Source organism: Ptychodera flava, chromosome 7 (genome assembly GCF_041260155.1).
Source record: "Ptychodera flava strain L36383 chromosome 7, AS_Pfla_20210202, whole genome shotgun sequence".
NCBI lineage: Eukaryota > Metazoa > Hemichordata > Enteropneusta > Ptychoderidae > Ptychodera > Ptychodera flava.
Genome location: NC_091934.1, coordinates 9643474 through 9660040, shown reverse-complemented (window position 1 = coordinate 9660040; position 16567 = coordinate 9643474). Strand labels below are relative to the sequence as shown.

The 16567-nt window shown below is 37.5% G+C and overlaps 1 long non-coding RNA gene across 2 annotated transcripts; it reads left to right on the top strand.

Moving 5' to 3' along the window:
• Window positions 1-375: 375 nt before the first annotated feature.
• LOC139136735 (uncharacterized) lies at window positions 376-9623 on the top strand. Of its 2 annotated transcripts, XR_011553236.1 has the most exons (5): window positions 376-627; window positions 721-847; window positions 1201-1329; window positions 2992-3138; window positions 4955-9623. It is a non-coding gene; the product is annotated as an uncharacterized lncRNA (long non-coding RNA). The 2 variants fall into 2 exon arrangements; XR_011553235.1 differs by having other exon boundaries at window positions 376-847.
• Window positions 9624-16567: the final 6944 nt, after the last annotated feature.

Here is a 16567-nt window from a genome sequence, read left to right as displayed (position 1 = left end):
TAGTGATAAGTGATTGTGTAGTGGAAAGCTCGGTGCCTTATACACTTTACTCCTAAAGATAACCGTTCGCCTCGAACTTTTTTTTGAATAGTGTGCCATAATTTTCATTGATTATTGGTAATAAGACCTAGAAACAAACTACAAGCCACACCTAACTACAAATTCCGTAACAAGGGGAACAAATTCGGTCGTCCTGAAATGATACTGCTGCCAAAGTTTAAACGAGAATCCGTGTTTGTGACTCCTCACCACAGTACCGTGATGCGCGTTTGTATACATTAGCCCATAATAACCTCGCTGAATTCAAAATTGTCATTCAACGGTCAGTCGGTGTCCTGCCTACATGTTATTACGTCTCATCAAAAAAACCACTCTCATGTCAAGATGAAATGAAAACTTTTGGAGAAATCTGCCGCGATTTGACAACATCGGCGATTCTGGCGTCCACCGTTGTAATAACGCAACTCATTATCATAATGGTGTCCCCACATAGAAAAGTGGTTAATCTCAGTCTGACGCCAGAATCGCCGATGTTGTCAGATCGCGGCAGATTTCTCCTTAAGTTTTCATTTGATCTTGACATGAGAGTGTTTTTTTGACAGTAGAGAGCCTTCCGCGTCGAACGAGGTAACTGACTGTAGGATTCGTGTTTATTTTTCGACTAGAAAGGGCAGTTTTCTTTGCAGGCCGGATAATTCTATTTCTTACCTTGGTGATTAGGCTACGGAAGAGAACGTCGGAACGCAGCATAAACTACACTTATAGAAAGTACCAAGAAAACATCACGCCTGTGAGGACGACACTCACAAGCCTGCCACAAACAGAAGTATAGTACCGCGTAGATGTTGTAAGTCTGATTTCAGTGTAGTTTAAAAGTTTATTTACAACTGTGGTCGCTGTGTGTATTGTTGAATATATGGTATTCTATCAGTGTAATATTTTTACGTGAATATATTCAAAACGTCTTCGTGAAATTTTACCACTTTTATTTTAGTTCTGTTGTCAGCGAGGCAGAGTTCATCAGAATATTGTTATCAGATATAGGTTTTTTTAGGCAATTTTTGTCGTATATGGTCAAAAATACCAAATCATGTTCTTCTCAGAATCTCTTTATCTGATCGCTTTATATGCATGTTCCTTAGGTGACCTGACTTTGAGTTGTTAACATTATGATAAAATTTGCATTTTTTTATTTTAAAGGTAATTTTTCAACGCTCTAGTCAAACAGAATGTTTGTCTAGACAGTGGAGCCGTGGCAAACGACACCACCAACAATATATGCCGCCAGCAGTCATAGCCGCAAGCACTGATGCATGCAAATGATCCTTGGTAACGTTGGATTCTCTTATCAAGTAAAGCATAATCTACAGATTAAAATATGTGACATGTTCATAAGAATTCACTTAACAAACAAACAAGCCCACATTTACAAGCTATATTATCTTCAAAACGCCAGCAGTCTCAGCTATAGTTGCTGCTAGGTCACTAATTGTAGTGTTAATCCGTTAAAATTGTTTTTGTGAAATCATGCAGCCAGTAGTTCGTTATGACCATTATTGAGCTGCAAAATAAGGATGTACGATCGGAAAAATATAAGCGTACTGCGCCGATTTCCGCGCAGAATGTACCCATAGTAACCACGCGCGCATAGTGACGTTCGTTCCGAACGTTTTTGCGTCAGTACAAAATGTCGTCTGCAGGTAAAGGAAAATCGCGCCGAGAAAATGTTCAGCGTGCCCTCAAAACACGCTGGAAGGTACGAGAATTCAGCAAAGAGATAAAAAAAATGCAACATGACCGTTAGCCTGTACAGCGTAAATCAGAAGTGTGACGTCTGATTTGCTATTCGTGGTTCTAATTCCAATGATAGTGTCGCTAGTAGACCTACCGAAGAATGGAAGAATGGCCGTCGCATAGTCGATTTGAGTGAACTAGCCGAAAATCTTGACACTTGTGTCAGTTGCGGGCTTGCTTACCGTTTACGATTGTCATCGTGTATTGGAGAAACGCCAAGTTCACGGCCTCGGCTCCTGGCTCCACGTAGGCCACGGTGTGTGACAACTTACTTAGCCTGCAGCGAAGTAAACCTAATCCCCACTGATAAGCGTTACGGCAATAAATATTACGTGTTTTTTTGTATGCTGTATTAATATATAGACTCTAAAAGTAGAAGAACCTAAGTCTTTGCTTTGTTCTGTCATTTCCCTCTCATTAAAGTTTAATGGTAGGCTTAAATCATGACCATGCCTGGACGGGCCACTGCAGGTAGCCACGGCAGGTCAGCGGCATTTAAAGAGCGCCCTCGTGCGGCGAACCTGAGAGAGCATGGTTTATCGCCAGAACCTGTAAATTCCAGTTAGTTTTTGCAAAATTGTGAAAAATCGAGCTCGGTGACCTACTAAACAAAATGTGGTTTTGGAAAAATTCACAAAAAGTGCTATTATTTGGCAAAGTTTGAGAAAATTGACATTAGTAGAAACTATCAATAATTAATAAATTACCCTCTCCCATTCCTAAAATTTGGGGCATATTTGTTGCAATTTTGGTTAAAAAATAAATAAGATGACTTTTTAACTCAATTTTAATGTAAGTAAAATCTTCAAAGTAGCTCAGGTTTATAATTTCTTTATTCTTTTACAGTGTAAACGTGAAAAATGCAATCATGATATAAATATGAAAATGATGACCTGTTTATTGATTCTTAGTGATTTTGTGAAAAACCGTGAATTTTTAATGTCATTTTTAAAAAAAACAAGCGCGGTGACCCCATTTTTTTTTCCCAGTTTTGGACTATTCACATATGTAGGTATTCAAAAACCCCATTTGAAAAAATTGACATTACTTTTACTTTTTCCGATCGTACATCCTTAAGTGTTTTCTAATATGCTCAGAAATGTTCATGACTTACAGAATCTATAGACATTTTGTGACTTGAATGATATTTGTGTATGTAGCAATTGCTTCTCTTAATAAAAGGTTGTTTACTTACAGGTACACAAATATGTAGAACCGGACGTACAACCGATATCACATCAAAATTATTTGGTGGTGATATTATCAATTGGAAAACTCAGCCCATCATGATTGACATTGTTGATCCGATAAGAAGCAAATTCTCGGTGATTTGCTTCTTTCAAGGTATGTTTTATTTTTGACAGTTTTACTGTGCATATAGCAGCTATATGTCCCAGGGTACTTAGTGCCACATCTTTGCTCAGCTCAGTGTATTATCCTGAATGAGCAGGAACCCTATTACAGTTTCTTGTAATTATTATTTTGTGAATAGTAAATACTGTCACAAGCAAAAGGGTCATAACTATGGTTTTCATTGCAACGAAGGTAACCTATAAGTTCGTGACAAATTTTTTGCTCACGTGTTGACACACGTGGGCATATGTCGCAGCGATATCTGTCTGTCTGTGTGTCTGTGTGTCTGTCTGTCTGTCTGTCTGTCTGTCTGTCTGTGTACTCAATATCTCAAAAACGGCTCATCAGATCAGAATCAAATCTGGTACATAGATTCAGTTTGCAAATGGCAAGAACTGATTAGTTTTTGGTGGGTGTGGCTTGCTTACTTTTTGCTCATTTGCATAATTAATGATTTTAGAAAAAACTGATATATATTGACAACGACAACACACAATTTGATGAGATTCGCTACAAATGTTGATCACACCAAGATATATCAGCTTTGAAAGATATTAAGGGTGACGTGAAAGATAATTACTAATTTGCATGTTTAATGAAATTTCTTAATTAGGAGTATATATCTGAATATACTAGATCAAAATTGACGAAACTCGGTATGCATATTGAAGATACTATGATTTAACCTTATTGAAAGTCATTAAGCATTTCCACTTCATGCAAATCCTAATTTGCATATTTAATGAATTTTTGAAATTAAGGATATCTATTTGAAGTTACATGACCAAAATTGATGAAACTTGCCATGCACATTGAAGATACTATGATAGAACATTTTTAAATGTCATTCAGCATTTTTACATCAGCCAATGCCTAATTTGCATATTTTATGAACTTTCCTAATTAGGGGTATTTATTTGAATTAACGAGACCAAAGTTGATGAAACTAGCTATGTACATTTAAGATACTATGATAGAATATTATTGAAAATCATTAAGCATTTGAACTTTAGCCAATTCCTTATTTGCATATTTAATGAACTTTCATAATCAGGGATATTTATCTGTATTGACTGAACAAAAGTTGACAAAACTTGCTATATACATTAAAGATGCTACGATACGCATTATTGAAAGTCATTAAGCATTCATTTTTACTTCATCCAGCTCCTAATTTGCATATTTAATGAATTTTTGAAATTAGGGATATATATTTGAATTTACATGACCAAAATTGATGAAACTTGCGATGTACATTAAAGATACTATTATGTAAGCTAACATTATTGAAATGCATTGAGCATTTTTGCTTCAGCCAATTCCTAATGTGCGTATTTAATTAACGTTCCTAATTAGGGATATATTCTTGGATTTATTTGATCAAAGTTGGCATAACATGCTATGACATTGATGATTATACAAGGTTATACCAATATTGGAAGTCATTTCGCACTTAAGTTTTCATGTCAGCTAATTATAGTTTGCATATCTAATGAGCTTTCAAAGTTTGGAATATACAGTTTGAAGGACTTGACCAAAGGCAATTACACTTGCTATATAAGTGGTGATACAATTATAGCAGTCAAAGAAATTAATTATTTTTATTTCAGTTAATTACATATTTTAATACTTAATGACCTAAGAAGTTAATCTGTGGTGAATATTTTTTATTATGTTGATCATAATACTTTCAATGAAGTTGCAAACATGTGGAAAATGTTCAAATTTATACATAACTGCAATATATAATGAAACACGTGAGCATTTACAGTTCATATCTGGTTCTTGTCATTCATTCTATCTGTAGCTGACGCTGGTGATCACGAGGAGACAGTCCAAAGAAGAAAGCAAAACATGTTTCACAGCCAAGTGTTGCAAAGAAGGATGTGAGCCCGGGATGTGAGACACAGTTGAGTTCTTGATGATAGGCAGCAAGTTCGTGATAATCTTCCACTGCAAGACGTCTTCAATGGCAATGGTGTTGTTGAACAGACTGAGTGTCGAAAGATGAAATTTTTATGTGAACCTATAACCCAAATTGGACTGATCCTTCCTTTTGAGGCTAAATTATGTACATAACTACTATTTGCAAGAAATCCCCTGTCTCTATACTCGCTTCAAGGATTATAGTACCTGGTATAACAGACTGAGTGTAATTACACAGTTGGGGTGATGTAGTTGCTCAAAGTTACAGATGCCTTGCAGCAGGAAAACGACAAAAGCATTCAAGTTATGTAAGAAGACACCATCTTGCAGTACAAATCAGAGCTGCGGCACGCGCGTGTATGAAAAACAAGTCGATGAAAAAGACTGTGAGCCTAGGCCTGTGTTATCCCACCATTGGCTTACCTACTTTAAATCTAGCAGCACCAAACTATGCAAATGTACTAGACTATGCATCAAACTCCATTCATAAATTAGACCAATTGCTATGTAGAGGTCGGGATGTGTAATCCATTGGAACATTTCTTCTATTATATTGTCAAACTGAAAATTGTCAAGACTTTGGCCAACATGATTTCGTTGCAGACGAACAGTTCTATGTGCCGTCAACTGATTTCTGACAACTACCACAATACAGTGATGTGTAATCTTAGTACAGAATTGACAACAGAGGAAGACAAATGAAACAAGTAAGTCATAATATACGTATAGATTGTTTTGTAAAATTTCTGGGTAAGTACAATTTACAACCAGGATCTGTTGCTTAATTTTGTAAAAGTAGATGTTACGACCTATCTAATGTGATATTTATTCTTCATGCTTGCTGCAACATACCTAAAATGACAAAATATAATAAAAAATGTGTACTATTTCACGCGTAATAACATCGTGTAGGCAGGAGTAAATGGATTCTGGTCAACAGAAATGCCTATTTCAATCGTCTTGGTGCCCATCAACAGTGTACACTTTCCAGTCAACGGTTATTTATATGTAAAACTAAACGCTCATTTTTCTTGATTTTAATCAAAGTAAGATGAGTTTTTACATTTGGCCTCATATTATATTTTCTGTTTGCTGCAGCCAGCAGAAAATACTATGCTGCAAGATGTGATAAACTGATCTTACTTTGATTAAAATCAACAAAAATAAATGTTAACCTTTTCATATACATTACCATTGACAGAAAAATGAACACAGCTGGTGTGCATCAAGACATTTGAAAAATATATTTCTGGTGACCAGAACCCAGTTACTTGTGCCTACATGATGTTTTTGTACGCGGGATGTACGCATTAATTTGCTATATCTTGTAATTTTTGGCTTGTTGCAGCAAACAAAGAGGAAAAAATCACATTTGATAGTTCGTAACATCTACTTTTACAAAGTACAACAACAGATCCTAGTTGTATATTGTACTAACCTAGGCAATTACAAAGTATCTACACATATGTTATGACTTACTTGTATTATTATTCTTCCTCTGTCGTCAACTGACTACTGAGATCACACATCACTGTATTGCGGTGGATGCCAGAACACGGTTGACGGCATATGGCACAGTTCGTCTGCAACGAAATCATGTTTGCTGATGTCTTGACGATTTTCAATTTGATGATGTAGTAGAAGAAATGTTCCAATGGATACACATCCCAACCTCTACATAGCAATTGGTCTAATCAATGAATTGAGTTTGATACATAGTCTAGTACATTTGCATAGTTTGGTACTGCTAGATGTAAAGCAGGTAAGTCAGTGGTGAGATAACACAGGCCTAGGTTCACAGTCTTTTTCATTGACTTGCTTTTCATACACGCGCGTGCCTCAGCTCTGATTTGTACTGCGAGATACATAACTTAAATAGCTGTTGTCGTTTTCCTGCTGCAAGGCGTCGATTTCTTTGAGCAACTACAGCAGCCAAACTATGTACTGCCACTTTTGTAAAAGGTACCATAACCCTTGAAGTGAGTATAGAGAAGCGGGATCACCAGTTTCCACTGCAGATAGATACATTACGTCACTAACTTAAACGGTTGAACATTTTGTAGCAATGAAAACTATAATTACGACCCTTTTTGCTGTTCACACTTTTTACCTTTCACAAATACTGTTACAGGTTTACTGTAAATGACCTCACTGATATAATGATTTTTAGTCCCCACGGACACCGTCCGGGGGGACTTATAGGTTTGGTCATGTCCGTGCGTGCGTCCGTCCGTCCGTTCACGCAGATATCTCAGACATGCCCAGGTCAATTTCTTTTAAACTTTGCACAAGGATAGTACCCTACCCCATACAGATGCACGTTGATTTGTTTCATAATGCGATCAAATTTGGCCGTGTTAGAGGACTTTTTAGTTTTCACCTCCATAGACTCCCATGTATAAGGCAGTCCATAGACTCCCATGTATAAGGCAGTCCATAGACTCCCATGTATAAGGCAGTCCATAGACTCCCATGTATAAGGAAGTCCATAGACTCCCATGTATAAGGCAGTCCATAGACTCCCATGTATAAGGCAGTCCATAAACTCCCATGTATAAGGCCAAGAAAATAAAAATTTAGTTTCTCATGTATTCATATTGCAAAAAGGATGCAGTGACACAGTTTTAGTCCCCACGGATGAAGTCCAGGGGGCTTATAGATTGGGTAATGTCCGTCCATGAGTCCATCGGTGAGTCCATCCGTTCACGCAGATATCTCAGATATTTTGACAAAATGTCACGTGACCTTGGTGACCTTTGACCTCAAATATATATATATATATGTCCATAACTCTGTAACCACAAGTGCTACACCCTTCATATATGGTATGATGGGACAGCTTATGACGCCACATATTGTACCTCATTAATTATGCACATATCTAATTTTGAGCAAGCCAATAGAGCTAGAGGTCTGATTTTTGGTATATAGGGATAACTTAGCAATACAATTTTTTTGACAAAATGTCACGTGACCTCGGTGACCTTTGACCTCAAACATACATATTTGTCCATAACTCAGTAAACACAAGTGCTACATCCTTCATGTATGGTATGATGGGACACTTTATGACGCCACATATTGTACCTGATTAATTATGTGCATATCTAATTTTGAGCGAGCCAATAGAGCTAGAGGTCTGATTTTTGGTATATAGGGATAACTTAGCAATACAGTTTTTTGACAAAATGTCATGTGACCTTGGTGACCTTTGACCTCAAATATCATGTTTTGTCCATAACTCAGTAACCACAAGTGCTACACCCTTCATATATGGTATGATGGGACAGCTTATGACGCCATATATTGTACCTCATTAATTATGCACATATCTAATTTCGAGCGAACTAATAGAGCTAGAGGTCTGATTTTTGGTATATAGCGATAACTTAGCAATACAATTATTTTGACAAAATGTCATGTGACCTTGGTGACCTTTGACCTCAAATATACATATTTGTCCATAACTCAGTAATCACAAGTGCTACACCCTTCATATATGGTATGATGGGACACCTTATGACGCCACATATTGTACCTCATTAATTATGTGCATATCTAATTTTGAGCGAGTCAATAGAGCTAGAGGTCTGATTTTTGGTATATAGCGATAACTTAGCAATACAATTATTTTGACAAAATGTCACATGACCTCGATGACCTTTGACCTCAAATATACATATTTGTCCATAGCTAAGTAACCACAAGTGGTACACCCTTCATATATGGTATGATGGGAGACCTTATGATGCTTCATACTGTACCTCATTAATTATTCGTATATCTAATTCTGAGCAAACCCATAGAGCTGGATGTCTGACATACATATGCACATCGATTTGTTCTGTGATACGATCCAATAGCGCGCCATGTGGCCATTTTATTACGATTTTTTCATGTCCTGAACTACAGCTCAGACATATATCAAGCGAATTTATTCAAAAGTATTTTTATCACAGACCTAATGAAGAGGACTCTATCTCTTCTGAGGACCTGTAATCAAAGTACCCATTAACAAGTGGGGACTGTGTCATCAACGATGACTTGTCATTGATGATTTCAACTGAAATACATGAAAGTCTTAAAAAATGCAAGCCCCATTCAGGGTAATATACTGAGCAAAGATGTGGTTGCTTTGTACTCCGGGACCTGTGGCTATTATATGCACAGTAAAACAACTGTCAAAATAAAACATACCGCGCGTGAAAAAGCAAATTTCCGAGGACTTAATTATTCCAACATCAGATGATGGAATTTGCTTTCTGATAAGGGTATCATGATAGGCTGAGCTTTCCAATAAAGTACATCACCAACAATTAATTTTGATATGACACCGGTCCTTTTTCAGGTTATACATCTCTGTGTACCTGTAGGTAAACATCCTTTCATTAAGTGAAGCAATTGTTACATACACAGTTACCATTCTTATTAAACTTTCTTGGTAAAATGTGTATCTTGGCACAAATAGATTCTGTAAATCTTACACTTTTCTGAGCATATTAAAGAAAAACATAAATTAGCATGGCAATAAAGTGAAATATCGAACTACATGTAGCTGTCTGTACAGGCTGTGTGATTTCACACAAAAATCAACGCTACAATGAGCGACATAGCAGCGACTATAGCTGAGACTGCTTGCGTATTGAAGAGAATGCAGATTATAAATGTGGGCGTGTTTGTCAGTACTTATAAGTTTCACATTAGGAAAAGTGCTGCTGATATTCAAATATGTTTAAGTGGCATTCCCACTTGGTAACATTTTTTAAAACACATTTTTAATGCAAACGGTGGATATTTGACGTGGCGACTGCGCGCGGGTCGCGAGATATCGAAAAAAAAATGTCCCCCAAAGGTAAAAGTTTCAATTCCGGCGGCCGACCTAAAGTAGCTTCCGATCATCGAACGTTTGGCACTGGGGCCATTGTCAACTAAGCTATGGAGTACAAGTCTTCGCTGACACTGCTGTACGCCACAGTACCACCCGTCGGTGATTGGTCATGACCCGTGGGAGAAAGCCGAGTCTTACTCACTCGGCAAAATAAGGAAAAAAAAATTTGCTGATTTCACCAGAATTCGCATAGGTGACTAGTATAGCCGCTGGGAAAACTATCGGTTGCGTATCGGCATTCTTACCCATTGATAATCGATGTATCGATGGTCTATGACTCAATTCTGGTCGGAAACAGAGTAACCCTTTCCACAGGAAAACTGTCTAAATATTTAAAGTACATTTGACTTGAAAAAAAACAAAACCATCATTTCGTCAAGGAAACACCCTGGATAATCGCCGTCGGCACACCTAAGTATAACACATCTTTGCCTTGCTAAGAGCGCATTTCACGGATAGCGGTTTTGAGTCGACAATGCAATACAATACAGTGGCAATGGACATTGACAGGATTTTAACATTTTGAAACTCAATATGGCAAAAACTACCTTGACGCGGTAGGACATGATATCAGTGATATAAATCTGAACTGTACATTTTCTTGCATATTCAAATTGGAAACATTTTTACGAAACAGAACTTAGTTTCGGCCGACAGGCTGTCTCAGCACTGGCAGACGACAAAATGTAGTCATCAGAGGCGGCTAATATTTTACACGTAAAAACTGATATCTATGTGGTATTGGTTAAAAATGTAATATAACTGATTGAGAATAATGAAAACGACAAAAACTAAGGAGAAGTTTTTAAAAAACTTACCTGAAGAAAAGGAATAATGCTGTATATAAAGTCTTCGCAGTGGGAGGTAAATTAATTGCGTCGTTTGAACTTATTATGGACTCCCTAGAATATCGTCAATGAGCACAACAACAAACCTTCGGGGGATTTCGGGTCATAATCAGAAACGATCGTAAAACTTCGGGATGTGAAAAATACGCTCGGGAAATGACATGATTTTATCTATATCTCGCGATCCGCGCCCAGTCGCCACTTCAAATATCGACCGTTGGCATTAAAAATGTGTTTTATAGTGCCATTTATAGTTAAGCGTTTGACAAATAAATTAAACCCTGAATTAGTCTTGTATGTTTGTTGTGTAAATACCACACACTACGGTATCAAGCTGAGGCAATGGCCATTTAATTTATTGCCATTTTCACGCGATCTGTGATTCAAAACACGTTCTTAATTCATAAAACTGACGCTAAAAGCATTCAACTTGGTACTGGTATTATAACATTCGCAGAAAATGGTGCGTGAGTCGGATTTCTTGGCAACAAAGTAAGACGCATGGGTCGTTTAAAGCCGGAATTTTCAATCCCATTTTTTCGCATAAGTGGAGTTCTCCTTCCAATCAGACACCTTGCCAGTACGATGTTTGATTTCTATAACATTAATTACACAAACTGATCTCAATCTTTTGTCACCTTTTGCTAATACTGCAAACAGAGTTTATACAAGCGTTTGATGGACGGTCGGTTCAAACCGCCAACAGTCATTGATTCCTCACCACCAAAGCTCGAATTTCCTAAAGCAGCTTCGCTTTGACGGCTTGGCAGTCTGTATGTGTTTTTGCAGCCGGAAAAACTAAAAAGTGGCATTTTCTGGAGCGTGTGCCCGCTGCTTGATCTCCCCTTACGCAATGAACGCCGCCATAGCTCGCACCCTTTTAAGGGAGGCTTCTTCAGTCACGTTTTAAGCAGTGTGAATTTTATTCAAATATTAAGTCGCCGGCATCTGGACAGATTTGCCTCATTTTTCAACTGTGGACAGTGAATTTATATCTCTGAAACACTTTGTCTCTCTTTTCCGATAAAGTACCTTGAAGTGAAGATAACCTGATAAATGATCAACGAAGCCTTCATTTATGCAAACATCTTCAAGTTGACACTTGGAAGGCACATTGTGCGAAAACAAAGGCGAACTTCAAAAGTCAAAGACACAGTTCATTTGCCTAATATACCCAACTGTCGTTTGCCGTAAACAGATCACCGAGGTCCATTGAAGAATTAGACTCGTTTTTAGTTAAAAATGAAAACCAAGCGTTTTTTGATAAAACAACCGTATGTGCAGTGTTTTTAAAAAATCATCAAAGTGTTTGAACTCTCCGATGACGGAGCTAATATGTCAGTTGTGTGACCTCTTCTTCTATGAGAAAATGTCAATTTGAGTAAATTAATTTCGGAGGCTTTTGAGGACCAAAATTCGGAAATCAAGCAGAGCCTTTCGATGAGAAACTTTAGACCGCTGTCCGTGATAGAGGGACCGTGTGTGGACACTTTCTAACACTGTCCACAGGGACCGTATTTTGGCAAAGGTGACGTTGTTTTTTATGACCTTACACTCGTTTTGCAAGACCATTCACTGGTATATTGCCATTACACTTGAATCTCAGGTACATAGCATCACTTTCGCGTATATGTATTTCGGTTATTGATCTGGTTGTAAAAGCAGATGTTTGACCAACAGAACCTTTGAAATGCACAAGGGCTGCCTCATGGACGCAACTGACAGCGTACCGAAACATAGAGTATACATGAATCACAAAGTTGAAACAGAATTTCACCCAGCGGCCTATACACAAACCATTAACAAGAGGAAATGCTGGTACAGATCTGTATTTATCTGTGTGGAAAGGATGAATATAATGTCGATTTTCAGGTATTACTCGCGTTGTTTCTATGTGGTGGTCATGCCGTACAAAAACCCCAGCCACGACATTATGATCCCTTTGATACAACGCTAGCCTCTTTAATGCCTTGTTGATACTTCTGGTAGGCTTGACCGAATAAATCGTGGCTACATACTCTTTCCCTGAAAATAAACAACCTAATTAATATCCATTATGTCAGTGTGTATCTTTGAAGTATGTGTGTTCTTTCTTCGCTCTTTCTATGGTGCATATTTATGTATAACAGAAGGTGCCGGGTTGAGTGTCATTCGGGTAACTGCGAATGCACTACTAAAAAACAAATGTATTGTAACCACAACCATGTTGCAATAAGAATAAATCTCTCTCCTAGTGGTGCAACATCCGGGGAGGAGGACTCTCTTGGCAAGCTTACCTGTGTCTTTGACATCCACTCCTTTACGTGTATGATAAAAGTGTTCAACACATCGTCCTCGAGTGAATCATTTTATTGTAAGTCCGAGTGGCAGGGTTGTAAATATATAAAACAATAATAACATAACAATAATAATACCAATTACATGGTAATAACAGATTACTATCATCATAAATATTAAAACGCTTTCGACCTTACATTTAGAATGTGTAAATCTCAAAAAAGTAAGGTCGATGTGAACAGTTATCTCATATTTACAGAAAAACAATTTATCTATGCATTGTGAGCGAAAGGCAAACATCGTTCAGCTATGATTTTGTCAGACGTCAAACCAACTACCATCTAGAACACGAAAGTTATAATTCAAAAGGTCGAGAAATATTGATGTAAATGGTTTAAATAATGCCAACATTACTAATCATTGGAAACTCTACTGTTACATCTTCAATAATGTGTCACTTTATAATAATTTTAATATAAATTAAGTATCCATAATTTTTAAAAGAGTGCTATAAACGGGTGTAAAGGTGTGGCGGTGTCAAAGTGAAAGTAGCGGCGCTGCGTCAATTATGAAGTCGTGGTGGCAATGGCACGGTTATTCAAATGCTACTACAAAGTCTTCCAGCATCTTTCTCACACAGGGGATATGTTGTCTTAGATTTGCCAAAATTGGTGTTAATACCAGTAGGTCTACGTGTTACACATTGACGATGATGAAATCGCTAGCGCCACGCAGAACCGCAACATCCTTTCAAGCAGATATCAAGGATTTCTATCACAGTCAGTATACTTCCACCAAGCCACAAGCCAAGGGAGCCACCTAAGTCACCTGGATAAGAGAATATATTTGAATTTATAAAATGTCTGTTTGATCACAGAGTGCTGATATAAACACTATAGCTTTTTACAATTGTAAGACAAGTAGTCGTTTCAAACCAACTTTGATCTACTTCTTTGCAACATGGAAAAATACACAACGAACGCATATATGTAGAGCTAGGTTATCCCTGCTTACGCCATCAACGGTCATTACTCTGCTATACATTACCTAAAATCAATCTAAAAACGTGTTTCAAACCTTTGTTGGTACTGAGGGACCGTTGATGCGCGCACGGTCAACGGAACTTCTGTGTTTAGGGGGAGCGGGGTTAGGCTGTATTCCAATTACCGTGCGCAAAAATTGCACAACAAGTTTTCCTATCGCAGCAATATCTCGCTACATGTTTTTCTGTATCGCAAAATATCGCGCTACGTTGATTTGGCGCGTACTAGGCCAGTACGGCACCGGCGCTACACCAGCATTCACCTGACATACATGTGAATCAGTGCACATGAGTAAAATAACGTAAAAATCATTTTGGATACACTGTTTCATTTCATTCTATTTGTTACGTCATTGTTGTGTTGGCGCTGAACAGAGATTGATTTTAGAGAGGGTATTTGGAGGGGTTCGGTATCGGTATCGGTATCGGTTGCGTGTGCGTTATTTCATGGCAACGTAACCACCGATTGTTGGAAGCAGATACAGAATGAGGCTTGGTTGGATTTTCGCACTTCCAAACTTTCGTTTGCTGGAGGGGGGAGGGGGGTAGAGGACAAACGCACTTAGTTTCGTTTACCGTGGGTATGTTTTAATTATCCACGGCCCCTAAAGCAACGATGATATAATAACGTGACTGGAAAATTATGTGGAGTGGTGATATGTTTGTATCGCACAAAGTCTATGTAAGCGTACAGCATTAACAAAATAAATGAAGACATCAATGTATTCCGGTTTTTGATATTAAAAAGATAAACATTTCAAACTTTACATATTTTAAGGTGTTAACGATAAATTAAAGATCACATGTAGGCCTACCAAAAATATTAATTTTTGTTAAGATCGTTTGGTCTATAATGACGAATTTAGAATTCTTATAAATATTGAGAATCCAATGAGCATCAAATGACATTTAGAAAACTGTCGTGCAGGCACATTTCAGGAGTGTCGTTTCCTTTGATTCGCTCTGCTGAGTTTGATTATGTCAGGAAGGGAAGTATATAGTGGTGTTTATCATGTCTTTGGTATATTAATATTCGTAAAATTAATCCATGTTATACTCTCTGTTTTGTATTCCTAAGTAATTATTATCTCTGACGTAATTCTGGAGAACTTGCCCAGAAGCAACAACATTTCAGAAAGGAAGAGAACGAAAAGGACGAAGAGGGGCGGAACTACTGTATAATATGTAATATTTTCAAAGAGCATGATATAGTAGCCAGTATATCATTCCGATATTGAAATCCGAAATTGAAAATGCAAAAAGAAAATTGCAAATGTCGCCAAGTTGACGTTTAATTCTGAGTAAAATATCACTTACATAAAAGCCCAAGTATACCGTAGGCCTTTACTTCTTGAACTTCGTGTACAGCCAATTCTTGAAAGAATATATCGAGCTTCGCAATATTTTGCTAACGTAATTTTACAAAACAAAAACATAAGAAATACGACAATTTTTATAGTTAAAGCAATACAAAAATCTTTCTTAGATTTTCTTCCGAGCGAAAGAAGAATATCTTAGATATTATTTCCCTAATATTTTTCTTCGTTCAGCGAAGGAAAATACGAGTGACGTAATGACCGTGTCACCACGAGTCGAAGACGAGTGGTGACACGGTCATTACGTCACGAGTATTTTCCGAGCTGAACGAAGAAAAATGTTAGGAATATATACTTATCACATGCACAAGCCAAGAAATTCGTTATTTTTTTGCAAAATAAAATTAGTTTTCCATGACGATTCCGCGTTTAAACTTTTGAACTACTTTAGGAATAATATCAGTACACGGTGCACAAGTGTGAATCATTTCTAGTCGTCCGTCGTGTGCGTTAGTGCTCACGTTCGTTCGTGTGTGGAGCAAATGACAGCTCTCGGTATACTCGTAGGCTACCTTCCGCAAAGTTATACTCTATTTCAAAGATAGCATAGTCCTAGAAATTTATCACAGACGAAGATACGCTATTTTTCGGGAACAAATATCGACTGAATCTCCACGGCGCGAACACTCTAAACGTCGCGCCTGACCCTGTTTGCAATGCGTACGGAACTCACGGTATACGCGACCAGCTTCGAGTTCGTTGTTTCCGCAAATTAGGTCACGTAATTCCTTTGGAATATACAGCGGTACATCTTGTTAGCTAAATATAGACTATAGTCTATAGAAGCTATTGGGATGGGTATCCGTCCGGCGTCCGTCGTCATCTGTATGTATGTATGTATGTATGTATGTATGTATGTATGTATGTATGTATGTATGTATGTATGTATGTATGTCCGTTTGTGAGGCGTCCGTCCACTCAAATATCTTGAGAACCGCAGTACTTACTGATTTGATATTTGTTGTGTAGATGAAAAATACGATTTTGAGAAACTATTTTTTTTATTTTTTTGATATTGTTGAAAATAGGCAAATTAATGCCAAAAAAGGTGTTTTTGGTAAAA